At 39.9% G+C, this 16,856-nt stretch overlaps 1 long non-coding RNA gene, 1 other non-coding gene and 1 pseudogene across 6 annotated transcripts in view; 2 read left to right on the forward strand and 1 right to left on the reverse strand.

The window, feature by feature from the left end:
- Nucleotides 1–1,604: 1,604 nt before the first annotated feature.
- On the forward strand, nt 1,605–5,956 carry LOC101709610 (catenin alpha-1 pseudogene; annotated as a pseudogene).
- A 40-nt stretch (nt 5,957–5,996) lies between these two features.
- The window catches only part of LOC101711404 (uncharacterized), a 165,002-nt gene continuing 154,142 nt past the window's right edge, over nt 5,997–16,856 (forward strand). For 2 of the 5 annotated variants that reach the window (XR_015452869.1, XR_015452867.1), the window contains exons 1-2: nt 5,998–8,589; nt 16,648–16,760. This is a non-coding gene — a long non-coding RNA (uncharacterized LOC101711404). Of the gene's footprint in view, nt 8,590–16,647; nt 16,761–16,856 lie in introns of all 5 variants that reach the window. The other 3 variants (XR_015452871.1, XR_015452868.1, XR_015452870.1) reach the window with 3 other exon arrangements.
- Nucleotides 6,687–6,793, reverse strand: LOC147827116 (U6 spliceosomal RNA). The gene has a single exon (XR_015452921.1). It is a non-coding gene; the product is annotated as a U6 spliceosomal RNA (small nuclear RNA).

A 16,856-nucleotide genomic window follows, 5' to 3' on the forward strand; every position in this document is an offset into this window, starting at 1 on the left:
GAGTGGGAAAGTCTCATTTAGAGAAAGCTCCTGCAAGGGAGGAGGAGTCCTGAAAGTGGGTTGTTGCTGAAGCTTTTTGTCTAGGAGTTTTTCACGTAGCAAAATCACATGGCAAGTTACCTTGGGTCCCCCTAAAATCAATCTGTAATGTTACAAATACAGTTGCTTTGCTACTATTGATCCAATAGACAAACAAGTCATGTAGCAAAAGTGTGTCTGTAGGCATCATTAACTTACTCTTAGCACAGAGAACACAGGCATTTCTGGAAGGTATGGGGTGAGGGTCAGAGTGCTCTGGTCGTCTGTCTATGTGTTTGATACATTGTTCAGACTCACTGGACCAGGTGGTGCTGGTTACAGTAAAATTGTGAGCTGCTGCTCCTCTCTGGGGAGGCTGGCAGGCCTGGCCATGATGTCTCCATCTTGAGTCCTAATTTGTTTTTCTTCTTTTTTGTGGGGGTAGGGAGGTGGGTTCTCACTGTGTAGTTCAGGATGGCCTTGAACTTGAGGCGATCCTCCTTCCTCAGCCTCTGAGTGCTGGGATTATAGGCATGTGCCACTGTTGTGCCCAGATCGCGAAGTCCCCAAAGACCATCAAGGAGCCGATTCCGATGTAAACACACGAGGGTTGTTTATTCAAGCTCGAGCAGGGGCACTCATTCGTCACCGACGCAGCGGATCAGGACTGAGAGCCCCGAATTCCAAATCAGCAGGGTTTTTATTGTGGCTACTGCAAGGTTTGGGGATGTTCCATTTAGCAGTTACATGATTGGTTGATATTTAGCAAGCATAGGGGTTGAGGGGTGGCTGCATGTAGAGTTTATGGGAAAAAGGAACAATCAGCACATTGACAGAATGTTCTATAGATAATGGGCCCGGGAGCATCTGTTTTCTGGGCAGACAGAGGATTGAGTTAGGAGCTGTGTCTTTTTATCTGTTGTCCCACAGCAAGGACATTTTATCATTATTTTATGGGCACAAAGGAGACTAGGGGAATAGTTGACTTCAGTGAAGTGGAATTTATGTCAAGGCCACCTCACTGTCTTATTTTAAGATGGAGTCAAACTTTAAAATGGAGTTAGTTAGGTCTCACCACCACACCTCACCCATTGGGGCCTAGTTTTTATCAACTCCACCCTGAACTACAGGCCTGGTTCACCTCTCTGTTCTATCTTGGGCCTGGCCCCTTTCTAACTGCCTATCAATCTCTACCTATTTTTGCATGTGCAATAAAGTGAGAAGTGCACACTTTTCTTCTCCCTTCTTGACACTCACAGTGGCTGGAATGCCAGCAGATAATTTTGGGACCATGCAGTGATCTCAACAATGGGAGCCACATATCAAGACTCACAGCAGTGTGACAGAGCATCCCAGTTCCTTGCCAGCAAGAGCCATCAAACTCCCCAGACACAGTGTCCATAGTAGGGCTCAATAAATGTATGTGAAAAATGAATCAGGTTGTCATTGATATAGTAAAAATATTTTTGAATGCAGTTCCTTAAATTTGGTGATTTCAGAATCACAGTAAGTTTGCAATTTAGAGAAATACAAATTTATTTTAATAAAATAATATATAAAATATAATTTTAACCTTCAGTCATTGTTTTCACCATTTTAATTTGAGGGCGTACCATTTTACAATGTAACAATGTAACCTCCAACACTGGTGAAGTTGATTTACTATCATTACTTTCTTTATAAAAAGCAAAACCACAGGAAACCAGTAAGTTAAATCATAACAAGTTAGAGACATTAGTTTCAAAGTCAATTTAGTTTTATAGTATTTATAAGCTGTTTAATGGCTCTTTAAGGGAGAATTCTCATCCACTTCATACTCTAGATGGCATCTATCACAGACTTAAAACAAGTAAGCATCTATGGAGTCTTCACTGCAACTAATATTATTTGATAATCAGTTTGATTTTTTTTGTGTGTTCCAACAAAACTTTATTTATTGTTACTAAAACTTGAGTTTCACACCATCTTCCTATCTCACAAATTCTTCTTCTTTCAAAGTTTTTCAATCATTAAAAATGCAAAATTATTCTTAGCTCATAAGTCAAACAAAAATAGGTTGTATTTAGCTGGTGGGTGGTATTTGCTAAGTTGGTCCTAAATAATAAGGTTTCCTGTGTTTGAGGGATTTGCCCAAATGCAAACTTTTTGTTTCAGTCTAATATCTCCTGAAGCAATGGTTTCATGTTCAAAAAGCAAAAGTATCACCAGCTACAATTGTCTACTTTGTCAGACTCAATCAGCTTGATTTTTTGAAGCTTGATCTTATTCAAGCTTCATTTAAAGTTTATTCTAGTGGGAGCCAACAGTTAGAAAGAACTGAAATTCTTGTTAAGATTTCATATTTTAATAAAATTATATATAAAATAAAATTTTCAAATCATTATGATTTCACCATTTTAACTTGAGGCCACATTCATTTCAGACTATCCAAGAAAACCACAGGTGCCAGACCCAGAGGGAGACAAAAATGGCGGCCGTAGGCCATTCGCCCCAGTCTCCACAGAAATGACTGCTGTCCACATTGGCAACATAAACTTCAGATGGGATCCCAAAAGTCTAGAGATCAGGACTCTGGCAGTTGAAAGACTGTTGGAACCTCTTGTTACACAGGTTACAACCCTGATCAATACCAATAGCAAGGGGCCCTCTAACAAAAAGAAAGATCGTTTTAAGAAGGCCCATGTTACCACTGAATCTGTTGAATAAGCAACTGAGTTTTTGGAGAAGGGGGATAAAATTGCAAAGAAGAGTCAGTTTCTCAAGGAGGAGCTTGTGGCTGCTGTAGAAGATGTTCGAAAACACGGAGATTTGATGAAGAGTGTTGTGGGAGAATTTGCAGATGATCCCTGCTCATCTGTGAAGCGAGGAAACATGGTTCAGGCAGCTCAAGCTTTACTCTCTGCTGTTACCCAGCTGCTGATTTTGGCTGACATTGGCAGATGTCTACAAATTACTTGTTCAGCTGAAAGTTGCGGAAGATGGTATCTTGAAGCTGAGGAATGTTGGCAATGAACAAGACTTGGGAATACAGTACAAAGCCTGGAAACCCGAAGTGGATAAGCTGAACATTATGGCAGCTAAAAGACAATAGGAATTGAAAGATGTGGGCCATCGTGATTAGATGGCTGCAGCGAGAGGAATCCTGCAGAAAAATGTTCCAATCCTGTATACTGCATCTCAGGCTTGCCTATAACACCCTGATGTTGTAGCCTATAAGGCCAACTGGGATCTGATATACAAGCAGCTGCAGCAGGCAATCACCGGCATTTCCAATGCTGCCCAGGCTACCACATCAGATGATGCTTCCCAGCACCAGGAGGAGGAGAACTGGCATAGGCTTTCAATAATTTTGATAAATAAATCAATGTAGACCTTCTGGACTTCAGCGAGGAGCACTTTAGGCCATCCCTAGAGGAAAGCCTGGAAAGCATCATTAGTGGTCCTGCACTCAAGGCTGACTTGTCCTGCATGCGTGATGATGGCCATGAGAGAATTGTGGCAGAGTGCAATGCTGTCCGCCAGGCCCTGCAGAATCTGCTCTCAGAGTACATGGGCAATGCTGGACGTAAAGAAAGAAGCGATGCACTCAATTCTGCAATAGATAAAATGACAAAGAAGACCAGGGACTTGTGTAGACAGCTCCAGAAAGCTGTCATGGACCACATTTCAGATTCTTTCCTGGAAACCAACGTTCCACTTTTAGTATTGATTGAAGCTGCAAAGAATGGAAATGAGAAAGAAGTTAAGGAATATGCCCAAGATTTTTGTGAACATGCCAACAAATTGATTGAGGTTGCCAACTTAACCTGTTCCATCTCAAACAGCGAAGAAGCTGTAAAGTGTGTTCGAATGTCCACAAGCCAGTCAGAAGCCCTCTGTCCTTAGGTTATTAATGCTGCATTGGCTTTAGCAGCAAAACCGCAGAGTAAACTGGCTCAAGAGAATATGGATCTTTTTAAAGAACAGTGGGAAAAACAAGTCCATGTTCTCATAGAAATATCATCTGTTGATGATATTTCTTCCACTGATGACTTCTTGGCTGTCTCAGAGAATCATATTTTGGAAGATGTGAACAAATGCGTCATTGCTCTTCAAGAGAAAGATGTGGATGGGCTGGACCACACAGCTGGTGCAATTAGAGGCCAGGCAGCCCAGATCACTCATGTAATAACCTCAGAGATGGACAACTATGACCCAGGAGTCTACACAGAGAAAGTTCTGGAAGCTACCAAGCTGCTTTCCAACACAGTCATGCTGCATTTCACTGAGCAGGTGGAAGTGGCCGTGGAAGCGCTCAGCTCAAATCCTGCCCAGCCCATGGATGAGAATGAGTTTATTGATGCCTCCAGGCTCATGTACAATGGCATCTGGGACATCAGAAAAGTGGTGCTTATGATAAGGACCCCTGAGGAACTGGATGACTCCGACTTTGAGATGGAAGACTTCGATGTCAGAAGTAGGACCAGTGTCCAGACAGGAGATGACCAGCTGATAGTTGGCCAGAGTGCCTGGGCAATCATGGCTCAGCTTTCCCAGGAGCAAAAAGCAAAGATTGCAGAAAAGTGGCCAGCTTCCAAGAAAAAAAGAGCAAGCTGGATGCTGAAGTGTCCAAATGAGATGACAGTGGCAGTGACATCATTGTGCTGGCCAAGCAGATGTGCATGATCATGATGGAGATGACTGACTTCACCCAAGGTAAAGGGCCACTCAGAACACATCAGATGTGATCAGAGCTGCCAAGAAAACTGCTGAGGCAGGACCGAGGATGGATAAGCTTGGGCGAGCCATTGCAGACCACTGCCCAGACTTGGCCTGCAAGCAGGACCTGCTGGCATATCTGCAGTGCATAACCTTCTACCGCCACCAGCTTAACATCTGCAGCAAGGTCAAGGCTGAGGTGCAGAACCTAGGTGGAGAGCTCGTAGTCTCCAGGGGGGACAGCGGCAAGTCCCTGATTCAGGCAGCCAAGAACTTGATGAATGCCATAGTGCAGACAGTGAAAGCGTCCTACGTTGCCTCCACCAAATACAAAATGTCTCACAGCATGGCTTCCCTCAACCTTCCTGCCATGTCATGGAAGATGAAGGCGCCTGAGAAGAGGCTGTTGGTAAAGAGAGAGAAGCAGAATGAGACACAGACCAAGATTGAGCGGGTATCCCAGAAGAATCATGTCAACCCTGTGCAGGCGCTCAATGAGTTCAAAGCCATGGAGAGCATTTGGGTCCATGCTCACCAGCTGCCCACCCCCAGGGCTCCTGGAGATCAGTTTACTGTTCTGAAGCTGATGTATTTGCTAAGTAGAGAACCTAACACTAATGTTAGCTCCCACAGAGGAAGCGGCAGATCTGAACCCAGCCAGGTGGTAAATTCTGCAAGGACATTACATACTTGTAATTTGGTCACAAAATGCTTTTAGAATTCAAAGAATATTTCTAGCTATATTTTTTATAAACTTAAATAAAAGTTCCATAACCAAAGAGAATCTCACATTCACTTGTCAGTAGCACTCTTGTCTCTGTGGGGCCGGCTGGGTGCTCGCTGAGAGGCTCAGGAGTGAGTGGCCCACACCAGCCCAGGGGGTGCGGTGAAGTACTGAATGACCAAAGGTGATCTGGTAGCTTAGGAAACAGTCTCTGGAAAAGGAATGTGGTACAGAGGTAGGCTTTCCAAGGGATAAACCATGTGAAACAGTAACATAATGTATCCTGAAGAAAACTGATTACTCTTTATGAAATGAAATGAGAGCTATAATGCATAGCTACAATTAATAATGTACTGTGCTGCAGGACATTAATAAAATTGCTTTTCTTGGATTAGGCTGTTGTGATGCTTTAGTCAGAATTTGCTTTTTCCCCCTTTTCTTCAGCTCCAAATGCAAATTTCATCACTGGGCTCACTCTAATGAGTGCAGTGTTTCCTGCCTTGGGCTTGCAGCTGAAGCCTGATAAAGTAGTTTTTGCTTAGGCAATAATTTAGACTTTATCTTATTTGTGATTACTATAGCGATTACTATAGCTACAAGGTATAATTTTGCTGTCTTATTATTTAAATTTCATGAATTTCAATGTTTTTTTACACTTTTCTCAATAAAGTCCACTCTGAAGCCATTAACAACAAAAAGAAAACCACAATGAGAGACCATGAAAAGATGTAAAATTTTTTCTAGTCTTGAAATACTACATTAATTCTGATTACTGAAATAAGAAGGAAATAATAGCTGGGAAATATACAAAGAAAAGTAGCCACAATCATCAAGGAAATAAAGGATTTTATACTAAAATGTTTAAAAGAAAGACTTTTTTGTTAAGAATGCAGAATTGATAAAGTATTACAAAATCATGAAGAGTATGTAGATTGTACGTCAGTGGTGTGATATTCTGATCAGATCCAACCAGAAGACGCAGAAATCCTGGAGTTCTGCTATTTATCAGCCACTCCTCCCTGTGAAATCTCTGAGGAAAGTCCATTCCCCCAGGAGGTAGGTACAGTGAAGAAACACTCCTTGTGACTGATGTGAACTTCAGACACAGTTCCTTTGGAAAGGTCTGAAAGTCAGCTAGGAGAAACCCCATGAAGGACTCTTTGTCTAAGGTTAGGTGAAGCTATTTTTTATTATTATTTTATCAGAGCCTCAGGTTTCCTGCCAGTGATTAGGAAAAAGAAGAGGCAAAAATATTGTACGCTTCACGAATTTGCATGTCATCCTTGTGCAGGGGCCATGCTAATCTTCTCTGTATTGTTTCAATTTTAGTATATGTGCTGCTGAAGTGAGCATGGTTAGGTTAAGCTCAATAGCCAGAAATGAAATCAGACAGAAAGCAGATAAAAGTGTGTATTTCTCAAATTCAAATATATTCAAGGAAAGAGCAGGCCACTGGAGACACAGTCACAGCGGGTGTGAGAATATGCACCAATGTCCATGGCAACTACAGCCTTGACTGGGACTTACTTTCTGGGTTGGTGTCACGGCTTAGATCATCAGGAGCAAAGCTGAACCTAGTAATACCCAAGAGGAGGCTAAAACGAAGCAGTTGTACGAACTTTCTCCAAAGCATGTGACTTCTTACCTCTGTGACTTTTTGCTTCCTAAAGTGAAATGGTAAATGCATTCCGGATTTTCTGAACAGGTATCGGTGGCCGCCCCCAGAAAGTAAGGTTAAAATCCCTGTGAGAGAATATGAGAATTTCTATGAGAAAGGATTCCTGGTTATTATGTAGGTTCTCAGTGGGAAAAGGTTTCCAAAATACTGCAATATTTGTTCCTTGCCATTGTGTACATCACGCTGGTCACCTCTTGCATTGGATTGTACCTGTTTTTCCTCCCACGCAAAAGCCGGAGAACAGAGCCGTTCTTACATCTTATCATCTTCATAATAGGGTGTGAATCAGTAAGGGCAACCAGTAAGTATTTTTAAAGTGAATAAACAATAAATTATTTAGCTCTTCACTGAGCAGGAAAAATTTTTTTAGAGGAACATTCTCTGAGAGCGTGGGGCAGGAACGGAGAGCAGTCCCGTGTGAGGCCGGCGGACAGGGCTCTGCTGGGAAACAGCCCGAGACCAGGGGCCGGGTTCGAGGCGCGCTGCGGCTCGGCCTGTTCGGCGCGCGGCTCTGCTCTGATGACAGCCGGGGATGCTCCCGGGCCCCCATCCCATCCGGACTTCTCTTAGCGGCCAGGATTATACAGAGGTCAGGAACCCGGCTGCTTTTTCTCTGTAATGGGAGTGGAGGGCAAGCTCACAGCCCCCAGGCTCTGGTTTGCGCTGCATTTCTTTTTCTCCCTCGTTTGTGTGGTAGTAGGGACGGAACCCAAGGCCTTTGCGCAGAACTGCACCCCCCACCCCATTTTATTTATTTTCTACAGACAGGTCGCTAATTTGTGCAGGGTGGGGTCGAATTTGCGGTCTTCCTGCCTCAGCCTCCCACTGGGATTATAGGCGCTATTGCTTTTCTATTGTTTTGGCTGAGCCTCTTCCTGGCCTTACAGCGGAAACTGGTCAAGGTCGCATTAGCCCTCAACCCCTTCTAAAGCGCCTCCTCGGACTTGTGCACAGTGGGCACAGCCCAGGAGACCTTGACAGCGGAGCCCCGGCGCGGGAGAGCGAGTGCGACCGCCGCACTCCCACTCGGCGCCCGGGAAATCGCCCTACTCCTCGGCTTCGGGGAGCCGGGGGCCGTTCCCCGAGCTCCTTCCTCGCAGAGCGAGTCAGCGGCGCCTGGGGAACACATGTTGTGTGGGAGGTTTGCTCTGATTCCTCCTTGTCCTTCAGGCTTCGCCAGGGGGCTAGAAGTGGACCTTGAGGAAACTAGAAGTGGACCTTGAGGAAACCCGACTCCCCTGAGCCACAGGCAAGTGACGCCTGAGCGTGCTCAGGCTGGTGGGAACTTCCGCCTGGCCTCCGCCCGCTTTTGGCCTCCTCAGAGGCGGGTGCGGACTTACTCTTCGGCTCCGCCCACTCGCCTTGTACGACCGGGCGCCCCGCTGGCTCCGAGTGGCCGAAGGTGGCAGCACCGAGGACCATGTGGGCCCTGGGACCTACCAGGTTCCAGTCCTGAAGCTGAGGGCGGCAGGTAAGGTAGAAGAGGCTCCTGTGACGAGTGTGGCACCCGCGGGCTGCTCGGCTTCCGCGTCTGTTAAGAACAAAGCATAATCCATAGCCCCACTTCACATGCAGAGTGTGCAGGGAAGACCAGGTCTGGGATTCTAATTTTCTACCCTTGTGTAATTCTTCCTCTGCTGCCCTTTGTAACTCCTTGTGCCTGACACACCTTTCTTTTCCTTAGAGACATTTATTGACTAAGATGTTTTATATTTGTTTTTTGTCATATCATTTAAAGATAGGCTCATCAGGTCCCCCAACATTTACCTAACCATACCCATCTTCAGACATCGTGAGAGCTGCCTTTTCTGCATTCTGTAAAAAAAGTTACATTTTTGAGAGGTGGATGGGATGTATAATTTAGATAGTTATTTGCTTTACTCATTTGTTTGCAGTTAATAAATTAGGCCAAGCTTTTAATATTTCCAGGTTGCTTTCTAGTTTTTCTATTCTGATGATGTTCTGGAGCTTAATCCCACCCAATAAATTATGGTTTTTTTCCCCTTATTAACTGTTTTTTTCCTATAACTGTAATTATTTATTTTTAAACAAATGCCAGGATGAGTTATTCTGTTGACATGACTGATCAGATTAGGTTTCTTTGGGTAAAGTGTGTCATCAAGCAATGTTTTAAATCTTGAGTTTTATTGCTTTTTCACCATCTGATCTCAGTAATTTTGGAGCTTACGTGTCTGTCTTTATTTTAATGCATTTGAACTCCATTTGTCTAACTCTTTACTGACCACCAATGACCACCTTAAAAACACTTGTAATGTTTTTTGATCCTCGTTTTATTTTGGTACAGTTGACCACTTTCCTAGAAACACTTCTTCCCATGGTATCTCCAACAGCATCATTTTCTCCTGTTTCTTTTTCATACTATTCATTTAAAAGAGTACCTGACATATGGTTAAGTGCTGATTCATGGAATCATTTTACCTTTCTCCTACCAACCCTTTATAGACTTCTTTAGATGTTTTTCTTTTTCTTTTTTGTTTTTGTTTTTTTTTTGAGGCCGGGTCTCACTATGTAGTTCAGGCTGACCTTCAACTCACAATGTAGCCCAGGCTGGCCTTGAACTCAACAGGGATCCTCCTACCTCAGCCTCCTGAGTGCTGGGATTACAGGCGTGTGCCACCAAGCCCAACCTTCTAAATAACTTTTAAGTGCTTTTATATTATATTTGCTATGTATTGCTCACTGCTTTTCTTGGACTTTATTATTCATATCTGTATCCTCAACTACTTTTCACATCCATTTTTTCATGACTCCCAGATGAAAATCCTCAGAAGGCCTTCAGAATTGTTAGATTTGTGGACATCTTTGGGTGGGCTCTAGCATCTGAAACTCTTTAGTCTGAACCTCCAGGTTTCTGAACTTATTTTCCCTCTTAATAATGGCACTTTAAACAAATTCACTATTAGTGTATCTATCCTACCCTCCTCTACCTGACCATTCCTATTGGTCACTAATACCTACTGATTCTATTTTTATAATCTTTCTGAAAGTGTTTTCCCTCTGTCCAGTTGACTGTGTCTGGCTTAGTTCAAGTCGTTATTCTGAATCAAACCAATAAATGGTTTTTTTAAAATTTCAGTCCCAAGTCATCTTCTATCATGTGGTTCAAGTGATCTTAGGTGTAATAATTATCTTATTTGTAAAAACAACTTCAACCACCTCTGTGGGGAAACTGGCTAGAGGAGTGCTTGAAATGAATTTAAAAGGAAGGGGCATTGGGTCAGCAGTTCCCAGGCTTCTGGAATGCATGGTTAAAGATTAGAGCAGATCTGCAGAGGCTACAGCTGAGGAGAATCAACAAGTTATTCTCAAGAGATGTTCGTTCTGGCCATTGTGCTCCCCCTACCCTGATAAGTTTGCTTATAGTAGGTCGAGGCAGACTATCCCATTTCCCTGTCCCCTGACCAAAACTCCTATATAAATGTTACAAATTTTTTCCTTCTACTTCTTTGTTCTTAGGTCCTTGAATTGCAAATAGCCTCCAGAGGTTTTCTCATGCTGATGAAAGTTAGCCTCTCTTGGCCTCTCAGTAGCCTTAACTGAATCACTCTGAGTAGTCTTTCATCCTCTGTGCTTCCATGGCTGCCCATTGCAACAAACCTCCCCTCAAAAGACAAAAATGAAAAACTACTTTGTGATACCAAAGTTAAAAATCTGAAATCCTTAACATAAGTAAGGTTATATTCTCATCCCTGACATCATCTCCCACTCAACCTGATCTTTCTACCCACCCACACCCCATACACCCTCCTATCCCTGACCTCATTTCAGCAATTTCAGCTTTGCAGTTTTGGTGCTATAAATTCATATTCACTTTTGTACTTTTTAACTTGCTAATACATTTGCTCAGTATGCTCTGTTTTCCTTTTATACTTGACTATTTCCTATTCTTTTGAGACTCAACTGAAGTGTTCTCTTAATATATTACTTTTTTGACTTCTCAATGACTCTTGTAGTGCCTTGATTCTATGCTATAATTATTGTTAACATATCTGGAAGCCCTATAAGTTTCTTGAGGTAATAATAATCATGATCTTTATTCTTCTCAGATTTTAGCCCAATACCATAACACAGAAGTGCTCAATGAAAACAATAAAATTAAAATAATAAACTACATATAACAAAATTTTACCAAGTCTTAGAGATCAGTAAATAGGTTGTGGACTGGCCTTCTTATAGTGTGGTCAAGAACCAAACTTCATTGACCTATGAAAGAAACCTCAGAAATTTCATGCCCAGAAACTCAGCAGATGGGTGTTTTCAGTGATACTGAGGGATAACATGCTGATAATTAATAGAAGGAACAGGTATCTCTTTAATGGTTTCTCTGCCGGATTCCCTGGCAAGATAACTTAAAAGCATCTACCATCTCTTACCTAGTGTGTATATTCTACCTCATGTGTTTTTTTACTTGTTGCATTGACCTTTATAAGAGGAGAGGATTTAAAACTTTGGCTGCAGGTATTTATTCCCAAACCCTTTTTCCTATCTACTCCTCTCCTCTTAACACTGTCAGTTCTTCAGTGTATTGTCTTAGTATTTTCCTTAGGAATTTTTTTTTTTTTTTTTTTTTACTTTGATTTACAAACTTCATTCTCTTGGTTTTAGGCCATTCACTTGAGAATCTCCTTTATCCACAACTTGCAACCTGAAAGGGACAAGACTAAGCTGCTTTGCTTTCTAAGTGGGAGAGGTAGATAATGGAGACTTAAATTCCAGATTAGTGAGAGCTGTGACTGATTTTCTTAAAGTTGCCTGAGAAGCAAGCACAATTTACCAAAGTAAATTTCCCCAGAGACAACTAGCCTAGTAGAATGCAATGAAAATCTATTTCTTTCAATAATGTGACTGCTCCTGGTATTGTGCTAAGGACTATGTATTTCATTGCTATTTAAGTTTGTTTGTATATTAGCTGTCTATTAGGTTTTCTATATTGGTTCCATATTAACTAAATTGTGTGACATTATCTCCTAAATATTTTCATTCCCAGAGTTTTTCTTTGATGGGGGAGCTTTACTTGAGGGAATGTTGAGGTCAGTGTTCCTGTACTTGTGCCTGTGTACTTATGCCAACAGTGATTTTATCCTATTAGCAATCAGAATATAGGGAGGCTATCTGAGGGAGTGCAGTTTGTCTTTAAGTTTAAATAATTAATATTTATGATTGCTGTATAGGTTGATATCCCTGAGATGAGTGCATGTTTCAAAGATCTAGTTATTTCTTATATGACAGGAATGTCTTTTGTTCTGTGGGTGTTGTTGTGGCTATAGAATTTGTTCTGTAGTTCACATACTGCCCACTTTCTGTCTCAGAATGGCCTTTTATTGTTTCATAACATTTTGATTTATCTTTTTTTATTGGTGCCTCAAACTCAATATATCCAAACTAAACTTTTTTTTCTCTCAAAGCTTTTCTTCTCCTACATTCTTAATTTCTTCTGTCATTTTAATTTATCATTTGTAGTTGGTACTTCATATGTCAATTTATATGACTCAAATCAAACTCCAACAATCCTCCTTTCCCAGAACTATCTTCTATATTTTATAGATTAATTACTGGCAGAACTATAGTGTGTTTATTTGTTTAATTTCTCCACTATTTGAAGGTAGATTTTTATCTTATTGATTATTGTATCCTCATTGCCTGTCATATATAAATATCTTACATGTAATGGAGCATTTTGTATTGTTGAATGAATGAATAAATGTGTAATTTAGAATATGTTATTGTCCGGCATGGTAGCATATGCCTGTAATCCCAGCACTTGGGAGGCTGAGGCAGGAGGATTGCCTTGAGTTCAAGACCAGCCTGAACTACACAGTGAGACCCTGACTCCCAAACAAACAAACAGAAATTCTGTAATTATTACTTACTAAGCCTTGCACTCTGGTAAAGTGACCAACCATCCTGGTTTTATTGGGACTGTGTTAGTTTTAGTGCTAAAAGCCCCATGTCTTGGGGAAACTGGGACAGTTGGTCACCCTAACTGTAAACCTTAGGTACAAGCTGTAAATAAAACAAAAAATGAGCTGTAAATAAAACAAAAAAGTCTCTTCCCTTGTGGAGTTTATCATTAGAAACGTTTAAATTTTCTTGTGGTTTCACTTGTGTTCAAAATTTCATATATACTTTCAGCTTATTGACAGAAGAGTCTACTTCAATGAAAACTTTATAATGCTGGCTTTCTTGATTTCTTTGTTACCCACTTCTTTTATATATCTATATATATATAATATCTATATATATAATATCTTATATATTTTACCATCAATAATATGTTGACTGCATGGGGCTGTTTTGTGTTTTTTCCCATTTTTAATGAATTTCAATATTTTTCAATTAATTTTACATTTTTGAGGGGTACATTCAGTTTAGAGGTCTACCATGTTCTGATGACAACTGCCTCAGAACTAGTTTAAACTTAGTTTCTTACTTGTCATTTCAATTACTGTACCGTATAGTACCTTAAGTGTATATTCTAACTTAAAAAGTATGCCTTTAATTGTGAGATTTAATAATACTTGTACAGAAAATTGCATAATATATAAATGCAGAGTTTAAAAAGTGAGTAATCAAGTAAAGAAATAGAACACTGCCAAAATTTCCTTTTCAAGTGTAACCTTTTCTCTGTAAGCACTATCTTAATTTTTTATGGTAATCACATCCTTGGTTTTCTTTATAGATTGTTCAGTCCTCTTGATGAAAGGACACCTTTGTCATTTATCACTGGTTATTCTTATGCTACAATCTTTTTTGTCTGATTTTAATTTAGAAACTGTACCTTTCTTTGATTCTTGGAAGCATGGTATATCCTTCTCATCCTTTTATTTTGAACAAACTCTGTGCATATGTTTTAAGAGAATTTCTTATAGATAGCATAAAGTTGGATCTCTCTTTTTTATCCAGTGTGATAATTTCTGGTGTTTAATTTAAATGTTGAGAACTTTACATTTAATTTTTTTTTTTACATTTAATTTATCAATGTCATTGGGTTTACATTTACCTCTTATTGTTTGTTTTGTATTTGTTCTTTGTTTCTCCTTTCCTCTTTCTCTACTGTCATAGTCACTTTCTAGTTGCTGGGACAAAATACCTAACACCTACAATTTAAAGAAGAGGTTTATTTTGGCTCATGTCTTAGTTACTTCTCTTGTGGTTGAGGCAAAATACCTGGCACCCAAAGTTAAAGGAGGAAAGGTTTATTTGGTTTACAGTTCCTAGAGGTTTCATTCTATAGCTGGTTCCAAGGAAGGGTGGCATGGCAGAGGAGAAATAGTTCATGGGTGGCAGAAGGTAGCAAGGTACAAGTGATGACCCTCTTTCTGTCTCTTATATCTTATTCAGGATACCCATCCTTAGGGCAGGTAGCAGTCACTTAAACCTAGCATTGCATCCTTGATCCCAGCATCACACACCCTAGATCCAGCCATCTCCATAAAGCTCCCACTATGTCTGCATGAGGCTTTTGGGGGAGACATCTAGATACAAGCCATAATAGCTCACATTTTCAGTCCGTGGTTGAATGGCACCAAGACAGAAACCATGGTGGAAGGGCCTGTGCAGAAGAAAGCTGCCCAAGTTATGGTACACAGAAAGCAGGAGCCTGAGAGATATACCCTTTCAGGTCAAAGCCCCAGTGAGCCTCCACATCTACTTCCCCCGGGCCCCACTTTCCAAGGGCACTCTCTCCATCAATGAGTACAGTGTCCCCCTGATCCAGTCAGCTTCCAGAAGCCCTGCTCTGAAGGCATAATGCTTTGGGGGAACAGTCTCCATCTAAAACATAACATCTATCGACACTGCATGAATTGAATTTTTAAAACATTGATTATTTTTTATCCTCATAATTGGCCCATTTGCTAACATATCTTTGCTTTATTTTTAAGTGATTGCCCAAGGTTTGCAATGTACATTTTTAATTTATCACAGTATTCTTTCAAATAATATTGCACCACCTCACATACATACTTTACATATAAACCTCAAAATTATGTGCTTTCCTCTTCTCCATGTCATCTTTTGTGCTATGATTGTAACTTCTACTTTCACATATGCTCTAATACATATGTAATATATATGTTATATATATAATTTGTAATATACATATATTTCTTTCCTGTTTCCCCTCATGTTGATTTAGGACAGCCAGTTTAACTGTATGTGTGTGTTTGTATGTATGTGTTTGTGTGCATGTGCGTGCACTTGCTAGAGACTGAACCCTGGCCTTGCACATACTAAGCCTGTGCTCTTAACACTGAGCTACAGTCTTAGCCAAATTAACACCCAGAGTTTTAACATTGTCCATGGAGCTTTTCCTAGTCACCTCAAATGTGGATCATGACTTCCATTTTGGAGTTTCTGGGCATTTGTTTTCAATTATGTCACTTGAGATATTTTTCCTTGTTTTAATAATTATTTTAATTCTTTAAGAGTTTTTTTTTTTTTGGTACTGGGGATTGAATTTAGGACCTTGTGTTTGTGAGGTGCAGTGCCACTGAGCTAAATCCCCAGCTAACAGGATAAGTTCTATATTTTTCTCACCTCTTTTATGTTACAGTACCTAACACAATACAAATAAGTAATTCTTGATTTCATTTGCAATTTAATATATGTGGGCTCGAAAGAAAGTTTTAAATAATCTTTTACTATTAGTTGAGATTAGTAAGATTTTTACTTTATCAGTTATCACCATAAACTCTTCACTAGTTCATGTTTTCCTTTAGTCTATAAGTTATGGGTTCTTTAATTCTCTTATTACCCGTGAAATATAGCTGATCAGTCCTTTCTCCTCTTTTTTTTAATGTTCATGTTGCTTAAATTATATAATTTTTCCCAATACAGTTTTGAAATAAAAAATCACTGTCAGATCTTTTGTTTGTTTGTTCCAGTGAAGTTTGTAAACCTTTGTCTGCAGTTAGGTAATTGAGAAATATTTAGTACCAATTACAGAATGTGCTAAGGCAAAGAGATATTATCAGCCAGCTGCTGTAAATCCACTTTAAATTCTTATTTAGCTTATCTCTATAAATTTATATTGCTATTTCTACAATAGTTATGCTGTTTTACATTTTTTGTTGTTTTTTATACCAGGGATGGAATTCAGGACCTTGGGCTTGTGAGGCAGGCGACAGAACCACTGAGCTGTATCCCTGGCTGCTGTTTTACATTTTAAAGCAGTAGTTTTCTGAGGATGAAATGTTTTATCAGATAAATAGAAATACCATTTTCATTTTGTAGACAAAGGCTTTTGTTTTCTATTTTTGTTAGATAGTTTTTAGTTGTTCAGTAAGCCCAGTTCTTTGTTTTAAAATTTCATATATATTAATAGAGTTATGATCTTATTTTAGAATTTTAAAATATAATTTCTTTGAGCTAGCCATTAATTCTGAAAATATAGTCTCAGTATCCAGGTTACTAAATTATTATATATATTTGGACTGGTTTTTTTTCCCTCTGAAATCCTTGGAATTCTATCTTATCTCCCAGTAATACAATTTTATTTTTGTTATAGATGGCTATGCACCATTTCTTTCTTTGACTGCTAGAGAAAGCACTTTTGCTGTTGTCTCCACTATTGAAGAAGATGTCCCAGGTCCAGGACACTATAATGTTTCAGAAGAACAGGTACATTTATTATATTATATATTATTATTATATTATATATATTATTATAAATTATAATTGCCTTAGTTAATAAAAATCATATTTTCTTTCTCTAAC

The sequence above is a fragment of the Heterocephalus glaber genome, unplaced genomic scaffold (genome assembly GCF_053883595.1).
Source record: "Heterocephalus glaber isolate CG9 unplaced genomic scaffold, H.glaber_assembly_v1.0 deba00001454, whole genome shotgun sequence".
NCBI classification, from domain to species: Eukaryota; Metazoa; Chordata; class Mammalia; order Rodentia; family Bathyergidae; genus Heterocephalus; species Heterocephalus glaber.